Consider the following 12,529-nt stretch of genomic DNA (forward strand, 5'->3'; position numbering starts at 1 on the left):
ACTATCGACCAAGTATAACCTGTATACGACTCATCTCGTAACGCTCACACCCGTGGGGAATAGTGATTTCGTTCCACACAGCCGCTGCCCCTTGCTCTTTCCCACCCAAACGTTACATTCAACCTCTTACGAGACCGACCAAATATAGACTGGGAAACAAGACCACACACTTTGTGCATTCGGAATCGAAGGCAGGGCGTCCCTCGCCGCATTTGCTACCATGGCCATTTGCTACTTCTGCAGAAGCGGCGGCGACGACGACGACGACGACGACGACGACGTCGACGACGACGACCGCGAGAGGCTCTGAGATATGTGAGAAATTCATCTATAAAATGTAATTCAGACTGCCTCGTCCCACCTTATGCTGTACCGCTTTGGCAAATGCTTTATCTGCGCCATTCGCCTTAATCACATCTGAGGGTAATTCTTAATAAAACGCTTGTCGCTAATTGTTCGTCATCACAGATACTGTTTGCTATACGGCCACGACGCGCAACTGATTTCCTAAATTCGTCTTCCTCCTCTGAGGATGGGAACTCACGACCTGTGGTTTACTAGACCCGTGCTCTACGACTGAGCTAAAGAGGCGCGGACTAGCGGTAATCTTGCGTACTTCGTCCTTACGGTCGTTGGGTCATCAGACTTGAGCTGACAACACTTCATATTACCGACTACTATTTGCAGCTATGGCGATCCATTACTGCTTGGCTACACATCTGACACGCAACTTGCATTTCAGAACATGTCTTTCACACATGTCTACAAAATCACCTTTACCTTCAAATACAGTTTTCTTGCGACTGACAGAGACGTAGGCAAAGTTAAAAGTTGCTATTTCCATTACATCACGTTAATCAGAAAAACGGTAATTTACATCTGCAGCGGAACAAAATTCCGTTCCGCCCAGCGTGGGGCTCGAACCCTCGACCCTGGGATTAAGAATATCATGCTCTACTGACTGAGCTAGCAGTCTGCCTCGGTGAATACCTGCCGGTCTAGCACCTCACACAGTACTTATTTGGGTTGGGTGGTCCCATACAGTATCTCTCCATGTTGCCTAATGTTTTCGTAACGTCACACTCGTCACGTACTTCACTTTTATTTCATAATCATTTCTGAGAGAGGTAAAGGAATTGCATGACAACCTGCAGAGCTAGTGGCGTCAAAATTAACACACAAACTTGATGTGACTCAAAAGCCGAACGAGTTACTTTCCGACGTTGTTTTAGATGTGCAAGTGCCAGTCAGAACTCGCGGTGACGGCACTCTGCCGACCATTTCGCTAGTTAACACCGGTCTTGTTGTGTGTGTTTCAAGCTCAAGAGCATCTCCAAGCACAAAATGGTCAACAGAAACATTCAGACGGTTTCGTACTGCTCACTTGCTACATTAAAACGGTATGTTTATTTTTCAGAACTGGAAAAAAAACCGGGCGTGACAGCATTCGAACCTGTAATCTTCAGATCCGAAGTCCGACGCCTTATCCATTCGGCCACACGGTCATTAGCGACCAAGTATAACTTGTATACGACTCATCTCGTAACGCTCACACCCCTGAGGAATAGTGTTTTCGCTCCACACAGCCGCTGCCCCTTGCTCTTTCCCACCCAAACCTTACATTCAACTTCTTACGAGACCGACCAAATATAGACTGGGAAACAAGACCACACACTTTGTGCTTTCGGAATCGAAGGCAGGGTGTCCCTCGCCGCATTTGCTACCATGGCCATTTGCTACTTCTGCAGAAGCGGCGGCCACGACGACGACGACGACGACGACCGCGAGAGGCTCTGAGATATGTGAGAAATTCATCTATAAAATCTAATTCAGACTGCCTCGTCCCACCTTATGCTGTACCGCTTTGGCAAATGCTTTATCTGCGCCATTCGCCTTAATCACATCTGAGCGTAATTCTTAATAAAACGCTTGTCGCTAATCGTTCGTCATCACAGATACCGTTTGCTATACGGCCACGACGCGCAACTGATTTCCAGAATTCGTCTTCCTCCTCTGACGATGGGAACTCACGACCCCTGGTTTACTAGACCAGTGCTCTAGCACTGAGCTAAAGAGGCGCGGCCTAGCGGAACTCTTGCGTACTTCGTCCTTACGGTCGTCTGGGTCATCAGACTTGAGCTGACAACACTTCATATTACCGACTACTATTTGCAGCTATGGCGATCCATTACTGCTTGGCTACACATCTGACACGTAACCGATGTGCTCTCCAAACAACAACACTTGCATTTCAGAACATGTTTTTCACACATGTCTACAAAATCACCTTTACCTTCAAATACAGTTTTCTTGCGACTGACAGAAACGTAGGCAAAGTTAAAAGTTGCTATTTCCACTACATCATGTTAATCAGAAAAACTGTAATTTACATCTGCTTCGGAACAAAATTCCGTTCCACCCAGCGTGGGGCTCGAACCCTCGACCCTGAGATTAAGAATATCATGCTCTACCGACTGAGCTATCCGGCTGCCTCGGTGAATACCTGCGGGTTAGCACGTCACACAGTACTCGTTTGGGTTGGGTGGTCCCATACAGAATCTTTCCACGCTTCCTAATGTTTTCCTAACGTCACACTCGTCACGTACTTCACTTTTATTTCATAATCATTTCTGAGAGGTAAAGGAATTGCATGACAACCTGCAGAGCTAGTGGCATCAAAATTAACACACATACTTGATGTGACTCAAAAGCCGAACGAGTTACTTTCCGACGTTGTATTAGATGTGCAAGTGCCAGTCAAAACTCGCGGTGAAGGCACTCTGCCGACCATTTCGCTAGTTAATACCGGTCTTGTAGTGTGTTTCAAGCTCAAGAGCATCTCCAAGCAGAAAATGGTCAACAGAAACATTCAGACGGTTTCGTACTGCTCAATTGCTACATTAAAACGGTATGTTTCTTTTCAGAACTGGAAAAAAACCGAGCGTGACAGCATTCGAACCTGTGATCTTCAGATCCGACGTCCGACGCCTTATCCATTCGGCCACAAGGTCACTAGCGACCACGTATAACTTGTATACGACTCATCTCGTAACGCTCACACCCCTGAGGAATAGTGTTTTCGTTCCATACAGCCGCTGCCCCTTGCTCTTTCCCACCCAAACGTTACATTCAACCTCTTACGAGACCGGCCAAATATAGACTGGGAAACAAGACCACACACTTCGTGCATTCGGAATCGAAGGCAGGGCGTCCCTCGCCGCATTTGCTACCATGGCCATTTGCTACTTCTGCAGAAGCGGCGGCGACGACGACGACGACGACGACGACGACAACGACGACGACCGCGAGAGGCTCTGAGATATGTGAGAAATTCATCTATAAAATGTAATTCAGACTGCCTCGTCCCACCTTATGCTGTACCGCTTTAGCAAATGCTTTATCTGCGCCATTCGCCTTAATCACATCTGAGGGTAATTCTTAATAAAACGCTTGTCGCTAATTGTTCGTCATCACAGATACTGTTTGCTATACGGCCACGACGCGCAACTGATTTCCAAAATTCGTCTTCCTCCTCTGAGGATGGGAACTCACGACCCTGGTTTACTAGACCCGTGCTCTACCACTGAGCTAAAGAGGCGCGGCCTAGCGGTAATCTTGCGTACTTCGTCCTTACGGTCGTTGGGTCATCAGACTTGAGCTGACAACACTTCATATTACCGACTACTATTTGCAGCTATGGCGATCCATTACTGCTTGGCTACACATCTGACACGTAACTTGCATTTCAGAACATGTCTTTCACACATGTCTACAAAATCACCTTTACCTTCAAATACAGTTTTCTTGCGACTGACAGAGACGTTGGCAAAGTTAAAAGTTGCTATCACGTTAATCAGAAAAACGGTAATTTACATCTGCAGCGGAACAAAATTCCGTTCCGCAGAGCGTGAGCTCGAACCGTCGACCTTGAGATTGAGAACATCATGCTCTACCGACTGAGCTAGCCGGCTGCCTCGGTGAATACCTGCGGGTTAGCACGTCACACAGTACTCGTTTGGGTTGGGTGTGGTCCCATACAGAATCTCTCCATGCTGCCTAATGTTTTCCTAACGTCACACTCGTCACGTACTTCACTTTTATTTCATAATCATTTCTGAGAGGTAAAGGAATTGCATGACAACCTGCAGAGCTAGTGGCGTCAAAATTAACACACAAACTTGATGTGACTCAAAAGCCGAACGAGTTACTTTCCGACGTTGTTTTAGATGTGCAAGTGCCAGTCAAAACTCGCGGTGACGGCACTCTGCCGACCATTTCGCTAGTTAACACCGGTCTTGTTGTGTGTGTTTCAAGCTCAAGAGCATCTCCAAGCAGAAAATGGTCAACAGAAACATTCAGACGGTTTCGTACTGCTCCATTGCTACATTAAAACGGTATGTTTCTTTTTCAGAACTGGAAAAAAGAAGAGCGTGACAGCATTCGAACCTGTAGTCTTCAGATCCGAAATCCGACGCCTTATCCATTCGGCCACACGGTCATTAGCGACCAAGTACAACTTGTATACGACTCATCTCGTAACGCTCACACCCCTGAGGAATAGTGTTTTCGCTCCACTCAGCCGCTGCCCCTTGCTCTTTCCCACCCAAACGTTACATTCAACCTCTTACGAGACCGGCCAAATATAGACTGGGAAACAAGACCACACACTTTGTGCATTCGGAATCGAAGGCAGGGCGTCCCTCGCCGCATTTGCTACCATGGCCATTTGCTACTTCTGCAGAAGCGGCGGCGACGACAACGACGACGACGACCGCGAGAGGCTCTGAGATATGTGAGAAATTCATCTATAAAATGTAATTCAGACTGCCTCGTCCCACCTTATGCTGTACCGCTTTGCCAAATGCTTTATCTGCGCCATTCGCCTTAGTCACATCTGAGGGTAATTCTTAATAAAACGCATGTCGCTAATTGTTATCCATCACAGATACTGTTTGCTATACGGCCACGACGCGCAACTGATTTCCTAAATTCGTCTTCCTCCTCTGAGGATGAGAACTCACGACCCCTGGTTTACTAGACCCGTGCTCTACCACTGAGCTAAAGAGGCGCGGCCTAGCGATAATCTTGCGTACTTCGTCCTTACGGTCGTTGGGTCATCAGACTTGAACTGACAACACTTCATATTACCGACTACTATTTGCAGCTATGGCGATCCATTACTGCTTGGCTACACATCTGACACGTAACCGATGTGCTCTCCAAACAACAACACTTGCATTTCAGAACATGTCTTTCACACATGTCTACAAAATCACCTTTACCTTCAAATACAGTTTTCTTGCGACTGACAGAGACGTAGGCAAAGTTAAAAGTTGCTATTTCCATTACATCACGTTAATCAGAAAAACGGTAATTTACATCTGCAGCGGAACAAAATTCCGTTCCGCAGAGCGTGAGCTCGAACCGTCGACCTTGAGATTAAGAACATCATGCTCTACCGACTGAGCTAGCCGGCTGCCTCGGTGAATACCTGCGGGTTAGCACGTCACACAGTACTCGTTTGGGTTGGGTGTGGTCCCATACAGAATCTCTCCATGCTGCCTAATGTTTTCCTAACGTCACACTCGTCACGTACTTCACTTTTATTTCATAATCATTTCTGAGAGGTAAAGGAATTGCATGACAACCTGCAGAGCTAGTGGCGTCAAAATTAACACACAAACTTGATGTGACTCAAAAGCCGAACGAGTTACTTTCCGACGTTGTTTTAGATGTGCAAGTGCCAGTCAAAACTCGCGGTGACGGCACTCTGCCGACCATTTCGCTAGTTAACACCGGTCTTGTTGTGTGTGTTTCAAGCTCAAGAGCATCTCCAAGCAGAAAATGGTCAACAGAAACATTCAGACGGTTTCGTACTGCTCAATTGCTACATTAAAACGGTATGTTTATTTTTCAGAACTGGAAAAAAAACCGGGCGTGACAGCATTCGATCCTGTAATCTTCAGATCCGAAGTCCGACGCCTTATCCATTCGGCCACACGGTAACTAGCGACCAAGTATAACTTGTATACGACTCATCTCGTAACGCTCACACCCCTGAGGAATAGTGTTTTCGCTCCACTCAGCCGCTGCCCCTTGCTCTTTCCCACCCAAACGTTACATTCAACCCCTTACGAGACCGGCCAAATATAGACTGGGAAACAAGACCACACACTATGTGCATTCGAAATCGAAGGCAGGGCGTGCCTCGCCGCATTTGCTACCATGGCCATTTGCTACTTCTGCAGAAGCGGCTGCGCCGACGACGACGAGGACGACGACGACCGCGAGAGGCTCTGAGATATGTGAGAAATTCATCTATAAAATGTAATTCAGACTGCCTCGTCCCACCTTATGCTGTACCGCTTTGGCAAATGCTTTATCTGCGCCATTCGCCTTAATCACATCTGAGCATAATTCTTAATAAAACGCTTGTCGCTAATTGTTCGTCATCACAGATACTGTTTGCTATACGGCCACGACGCGCAACTGATTTCCAAAATTCGTCTTCCTTCTCTGAGGATGGGAACTCACGAACCCTGGTTTACTAGACCAGTGCTCTACCACTGAGCTAAAGAAGCGCGGCCTTGCGGTACTCTTGCGTACTTCGTCCTTACGGTCGTCTGGATCATCAGACTTGAGCTGACAACACTTCATATTACCGACTACTATTTGCAGCTATGGCGATCCATTACTGCTTGGCTACACATCTGACACGTAACCGATGTGCTCTCCAAACAACAACACTTGCATTTCAGAACATGTCTTTCACACATGTCTACAAAATCACCTTTACCTTCAAATACAGTTTTCTTGCGACTGACAGAGATGTAGGCAAAGTTAAAAGTTGCTATTTCCATTACATCACGTTAATCAGAAAAACGGTAGTTTACATCTGCAGCGGAACAAAATTCCATTCCGCCCAGCGTGGGGCTCGAATCCTCGACCCTGAGATTAAAAATATCATGCTCTACCGACTGAGCTAGCCGGCTGCCTCGACGAATACCTGCGGGTTAGCACGTCACACAGTACTCGTTTGGGTTGGGTGGTCCCATACAGAATCTCTCCATGTTGCCTAATGTTTTCCTAACGTCACACTCGTCACGTACTTCACTTTTATTTCATAATCATTTCTGAGAGGTAAAGGAATTGCATGACAACCTGCAGAGCTAGTGGCATCAAAATTAACACACAAACTTGATGTGACTCAAAAGCTGAACGAGTTACTTTCCGACGTTGTTTTAGATGTGGAAGTGCCAGTCAAAACTCGCGGTGACGGCACTCTGCCGACCATTTCGCTAGTTAACACCGGTCTTGTTGTGTGTGTTTCAAGCTCAAGAGCATCTCCAAGCACAAAATGGTCAACAGAAACATTCAGACGGTTTCGTACTGCTCAATTGCTACATTAAAACGGTATGTTTCTTTTTCAGAACTGGAAAAAAACGAGCGTGAAAGCATTCGAACCTGTAATCTTCAGATCCGAAGTCCGACGCCTTATCCATTCGGCCACACGGTTACTAGCGACCAAGTATAACTTGTATACGACTCATCTCGTAACGTTCACACCCGTGAGGAATAGTGTTTTCGTTCCACACAGCCGCTGCCCCTTGCACTTTCCCACCCAAACGTTACATTCAACCTCTTACGAGACCGACCAAATATAGACTGGGAAACAAGACCACACACTTTGTGCTTTCGGAATCGAAGGCAGGGTGTCCCTCGCCGCATTTGCTTCCATGGCCATTTGCTACTTATGCAGAAGCGGCGACGACGACGACGACGACGACGACGACGACGACGACGGCGAGAGGCTCTGAGATATGTGAGAAATTCATCAATAAAATGTAATTCAGACTGCCTCGTCCCACCTTATGCTGTACCGCTTTGGCAAATGCTTTATCTGCGCCATTCGCCTTAATCACATCTGAGCGTAATTCTTAATAAAACGCTTGTCGCTAATTGTTCGTCATCACAGATACTGTTTGCTATACGGCCACGACGCGCAACCGATTTCCAAAATTCGTCCTCCTCCTCTGAGGATGGGAACTCACGACCCCTGGTTTACTAGACCCGTGCTCTACCACTGAGCTAAAGAGGCGCGGCCTAGCGGTCCTCTTGCGTACTTCGTCCTTACGGTCGTCTGGATGATCAGACTTGAGATGACAACACTTCATATTACCGACTAGTACTTGCAGCTATGGCGATCCATTACTGCTTGGCTACACATCTGACACGTAACCGATGTGCTCTCCAAACAACAACACTTGCATTTCAGAACATGTCTTTCACACATGTCTACAAAATCACCTTTACCTTCAAATACCGTTTTCTTGCGACTGACAGAGACGTAGGCAAAGTTAAAAGTTGCTATTTCCGTTACATCACGTTAATCAGAAAAACGGTAATTTACATCTGCAGCGGAACAAAATTCCGTTCCGCGCAGCGTGGGGCTCGGACCCACGACCCTGGGATTAAGAATATCATGCTCTACCGACTGAGCTAGCCGGCCGCCTCGGTAAATAATTGCCGGTTAACACGTCACACAGTACTCGTTTGGGTTGGGTGGTCCCATACAGAATCTCTCCATGCTGCCTAATGTTTTCCTAACGTCACACTCGTCACGTACTTCACTTTTATTTCATAATCATTTCTGAGAGGTAAAGGAATTGCATGACAACCTGCAGAGCTAGTGGCGTCAAAATTAACACACATACTTGATGCGACTCAAAAGCCGAACGAGTTACTTTCCGACGTTGTTTTAGATGTGCAAGTGCTAGTCAAAACTAGCGGTGACGGCACTCTGTCGACCATTTCGCTAGTTAACACCGGTCTTGTTGCGTGTGTTTCAAGCTTAAGAGCATCTCCAAGCAGAAAATGGTCAACACAAACATTCAGACGGTTTCGTACTGCTCATTTGCTACATTAAAACGGTATGTTTCTTTTTCAGAACTGGAAAAAGACCGAGCGTGACAGCATTCGAGCCTGTAATCTTAAGATCCGAAGTCCGATGCCTTATCCATTCGGCCACACAGTTACTAGCGACCACGTATAACTTGTATACGACTCATCTCGTAACGCTCACACCCGTGGGGAATAGTGATTTCGTTCCACACAGCCGCTGCCCCTTGCTCTTTCCCAAACTAACGTTACATTCATCCTCTTACGAGACCGACCAAATATAGACTGGGAAACAAGACCACACACTTTGTGCATTCGGAATCGAAGGCAGGGTGTCCCTCGCCGCATTTGCTACCATGGCCATTTGCTACTTCTGCAGAAGCGGCGGCCACGACGACGACGACGACGACGACCGCGAGAGGCTCTGAGATATGTGAGAAATTCATCTATAAAATGTAATTCAGACTGCCTCGTCCCACCTTATGCTGTACCGCTTCGGCAAATGCTTTATCTGCGCCATTCGCCTTAATCACATCTGAGCGTAATTCTTAATAAAACGCTTGTCGCTAATTGTTCGTCATCACAGATACTGTTTGCTATACGGCCACGACGCGCAACCGATTTCCAAAATTCGTCTTCCTCCTCTGAGGATGGGAACTCACGACCCCTGGTTTACCAGACCAGTGCTCTACCACAGAGCTAAAGAAGCGCGGCCTAGCGGTACTCTTGCGTACTTCGTCCTTACGGTCGTCTGGATCATCAGACTTGAGCTGACAACACTTCATATTACCGACTAGTACTTGCAGCTATGGCGATCCATTACTGCTTGGCTACACATCTGACACGTAACTGATGTGCTCTCCAAACAACAACACTTGCATTTCAGAATATGTCTTTCACACATGTCTACAAAATCACCTTTACCTTCAAATACAGTTTTCTTGCGACTGACAGAGACGTAGGCAAAGTTAAAAGTTGCTATTTCCATTACATCACGTTAATCAGAAAAACGGTAATTTACATCTGCAGCGGAACAAAATTCCGTTCCGCCCAGCGTGGTGCTCGAAGCCACGACCCTGGTATTAAGAATATCATGCTCTACCGACTGAGCTATGCGGCTGCCTCGGTGAATACCTGCGGGTTAACACGTCAGACAGTAATCGCTTGGGTTGGGTGGTCCCATACAGAATCTCTCCATGCTGCCTAATGTTTTCCTAACGTCACACTCGTCACATACTTCACTTTTATTTCATAATCACTTCTGAGAGGTAAAGGAATTGCATGACAATCTGCAGAGCTAGTGGCGTCAAAATTAACACACATACTTGATGTGACTCAAAAGCCGAACGAGTTACTTTCCGACGTTGTTTTAGATGTGCAAGTGCCAGTCAAAACTCGCGGTGACGGCACTCTGCCGACCATTTCGCTAGTTAACACCGGTCTTGTTGTGTGTGTTTCAACCTCAAGAGCATTTCCAAGCACAAAATGGTCAACAGAAACATTCAGACAGTTTCGTACTGCTCAATTGCTACATTAAAACGGTATGTTTATTTTTCAGAACTGGAAAAAAAACGAGCGTGACAGCATTCGAACCTGTAATCTTGAGATCCGAAGTCCGACGCCTTATCCATTACGCCACACGTTTACTAGCGAGCAAGTATAACTTATATAAGACTCATCTCGTAACGTTCACACCCGTGAGGAATAGTGTTTTCGTTCGACACAGCCGCTGCCCCTTGCTCTTTCCCAAACAAACGTTACATTCAACCTCTTACGAGACCGACCAAATATAGACTGGGAAACAAGACCACACACTTTGTGCATTCGGAATCGAAGGCAGGGCGTCCTTCGGCGCATTTGCTACCATGGCCATTTGCTACTTCTGCAGAAGCGGCGGCGACGACGACGACGACGACCGCGAGAGGCTCTGACATATGAGATAAATTCATCTATAAAATGTAATTCAGACTGCCTCGTCCCACCTTATGCCGTACCGCTTTGGCAAATGCTTTATCTGCGCCATACGCCTGAATCACATCTGAGCGTAATTCTTAATAAAACGCTTGTCGCTAATTGTTTGTCATCACAGATACTGTTTGCTATACGGCCACGACGCGCAACTGATTTCCAAAAGTCGCCTTTCTCCTCTGAGGATGGGAACTCACGACCCTGGTTTACTAGACCAGTGCTCTACCACTGAGCTAAAGAGGCGCGGCCTAGCGGTACTCTTGCGTACTTCTTCCTTACGGTCGTCTGGATCATCAGACTTGAGCTGACAACACTTCATATTACCGACTACTATTTGCAGCTATGGCGATCCATTACTGCTTGGCTACACATCTGACATATAACCGATGTGCTCTCCAAACAACAACACTTGCATTTCAGAACATGTCTTTGACATATGTCTACAAAATCACCTTTACCTTCAAATACAGTTTTCTTGCTACAGACCGAGACGTAGGCAAAATTAAAAGTTGCTATTTCCATTACATCACGTTAATCAGATAAACGGTAATTTACATCTGCAGCGGAACAAAATTCCGTTCCGCCCAGCGTGGGGCTCGGACCCACGACCCTGGGATTAAGAATATCATGCTCTACCGACTGAACTAGCCGGCCGCCTCGGTGAATAATTGCCGGTTAACACGTCACACAGTACTCGTTTGGGTTGGGTGGTCCCATACAGAATCTCTCCATGCTGCCTAATGTTTTCCTAACGTCACACTCGTAAAATACTTCACTTTTATTTCATAATCATTTCTGAGAGGTAAAGGAATTGCATGACTACCTGCAGGGCTAGTGGCGTCAAAATTAACACACATACTTGATGTGACTCAAAAGCCGAACGAGTTACTTTCCGACGTTGTTTTAGATGTGTAAGTGCCAGTCAAAACTCGCGGTGACGGCACTCTGCCGACCATTACGCTAGTTAACACCAGTCTTGTTGTGTGTGTTTCAAGCTCAAGAGCATCTCCAAGCACAAAATGGTCAACAGAAACATTCAGACGGTTTCGTAGTGCTCAATTGCTACATTAAAACGGTATGTTTCTTTTTCAGAATTGGAAAAAAAAGACCGTGACAGGATTCGAACCTGTCATCTTCAGATCCGAAGTCCGACGCCTTATCCATTCGGCCACACGGTTACTAGCGACCAAGTATAACCTGTTTACGACTCATCTCGTAACGCTCACACCCGTGGGGAATAGTGATTTCGTTCCACACAGCCGCTGCCCCTTGCTCTTTCCCACCCAAACGTTACATTCAACCTCTTACGAGACCGACCAAATATAGACTGGGAAACAAGACCACACACTTTGTGCTTTCGGAATCGAAGGCAGGGTGTCCCTCGCCGCATTTGCTACCTTGGCCATTTGCTACTTCTGCAGAAGCGGCAACGACGACGACGACGACGACCGCGAGAGGCTCTGAGATATGTGAGAAATTCATCTATAAAATGTAATTCAGACTGCCTCGTCCCACCTTATGCTGTACCGCTTTGGCAAATGCTTTATCTGCGCCATACGCCTGAATCACATCTGAGCGTAATTCTTAATAAAACTCTTGTCGCTAATTGTTCGTCATCACAGATACTGTTTGCTATACGGCCACGACGCGCAAATGAATTCCA

General features: G+C 46.6%; 1 non-coding gene across 1 annotated transcript; it reads right to left on the reverse strand.

Moving 5' to 3' along the window:
• Nucleotides 1–11,971: 11,971 nt before the first annotated feature.
• Nucleotides 11,972–12,044, reverse strand: Trnar-ucg (transfer RNA arginine (anticodon UCG)). The gene has a single exon. It is a non-coding gene; the product is annotated as a tRNA-Arg (tRNA).
• Nucleotides 12,045–12,529: the final 485 nt, after the last annotated feature.

This window comes from Schistocerca gregaria, chromosome 1 (genome assembly GCF_023897955.1).
Source record: "Schistocerca gregaria isolate iqSchGreg1 chromosome 1, iqSchGreg1.2, whole genome shotgun sequence".
NCBI classification, from domain to species: domain Eukaryota; kingdom Metazoa; phylum Arthropoda; class Insecta; order Orthoptera; family Acrididae; genus Schistocerca; species Schistocerca gregaria.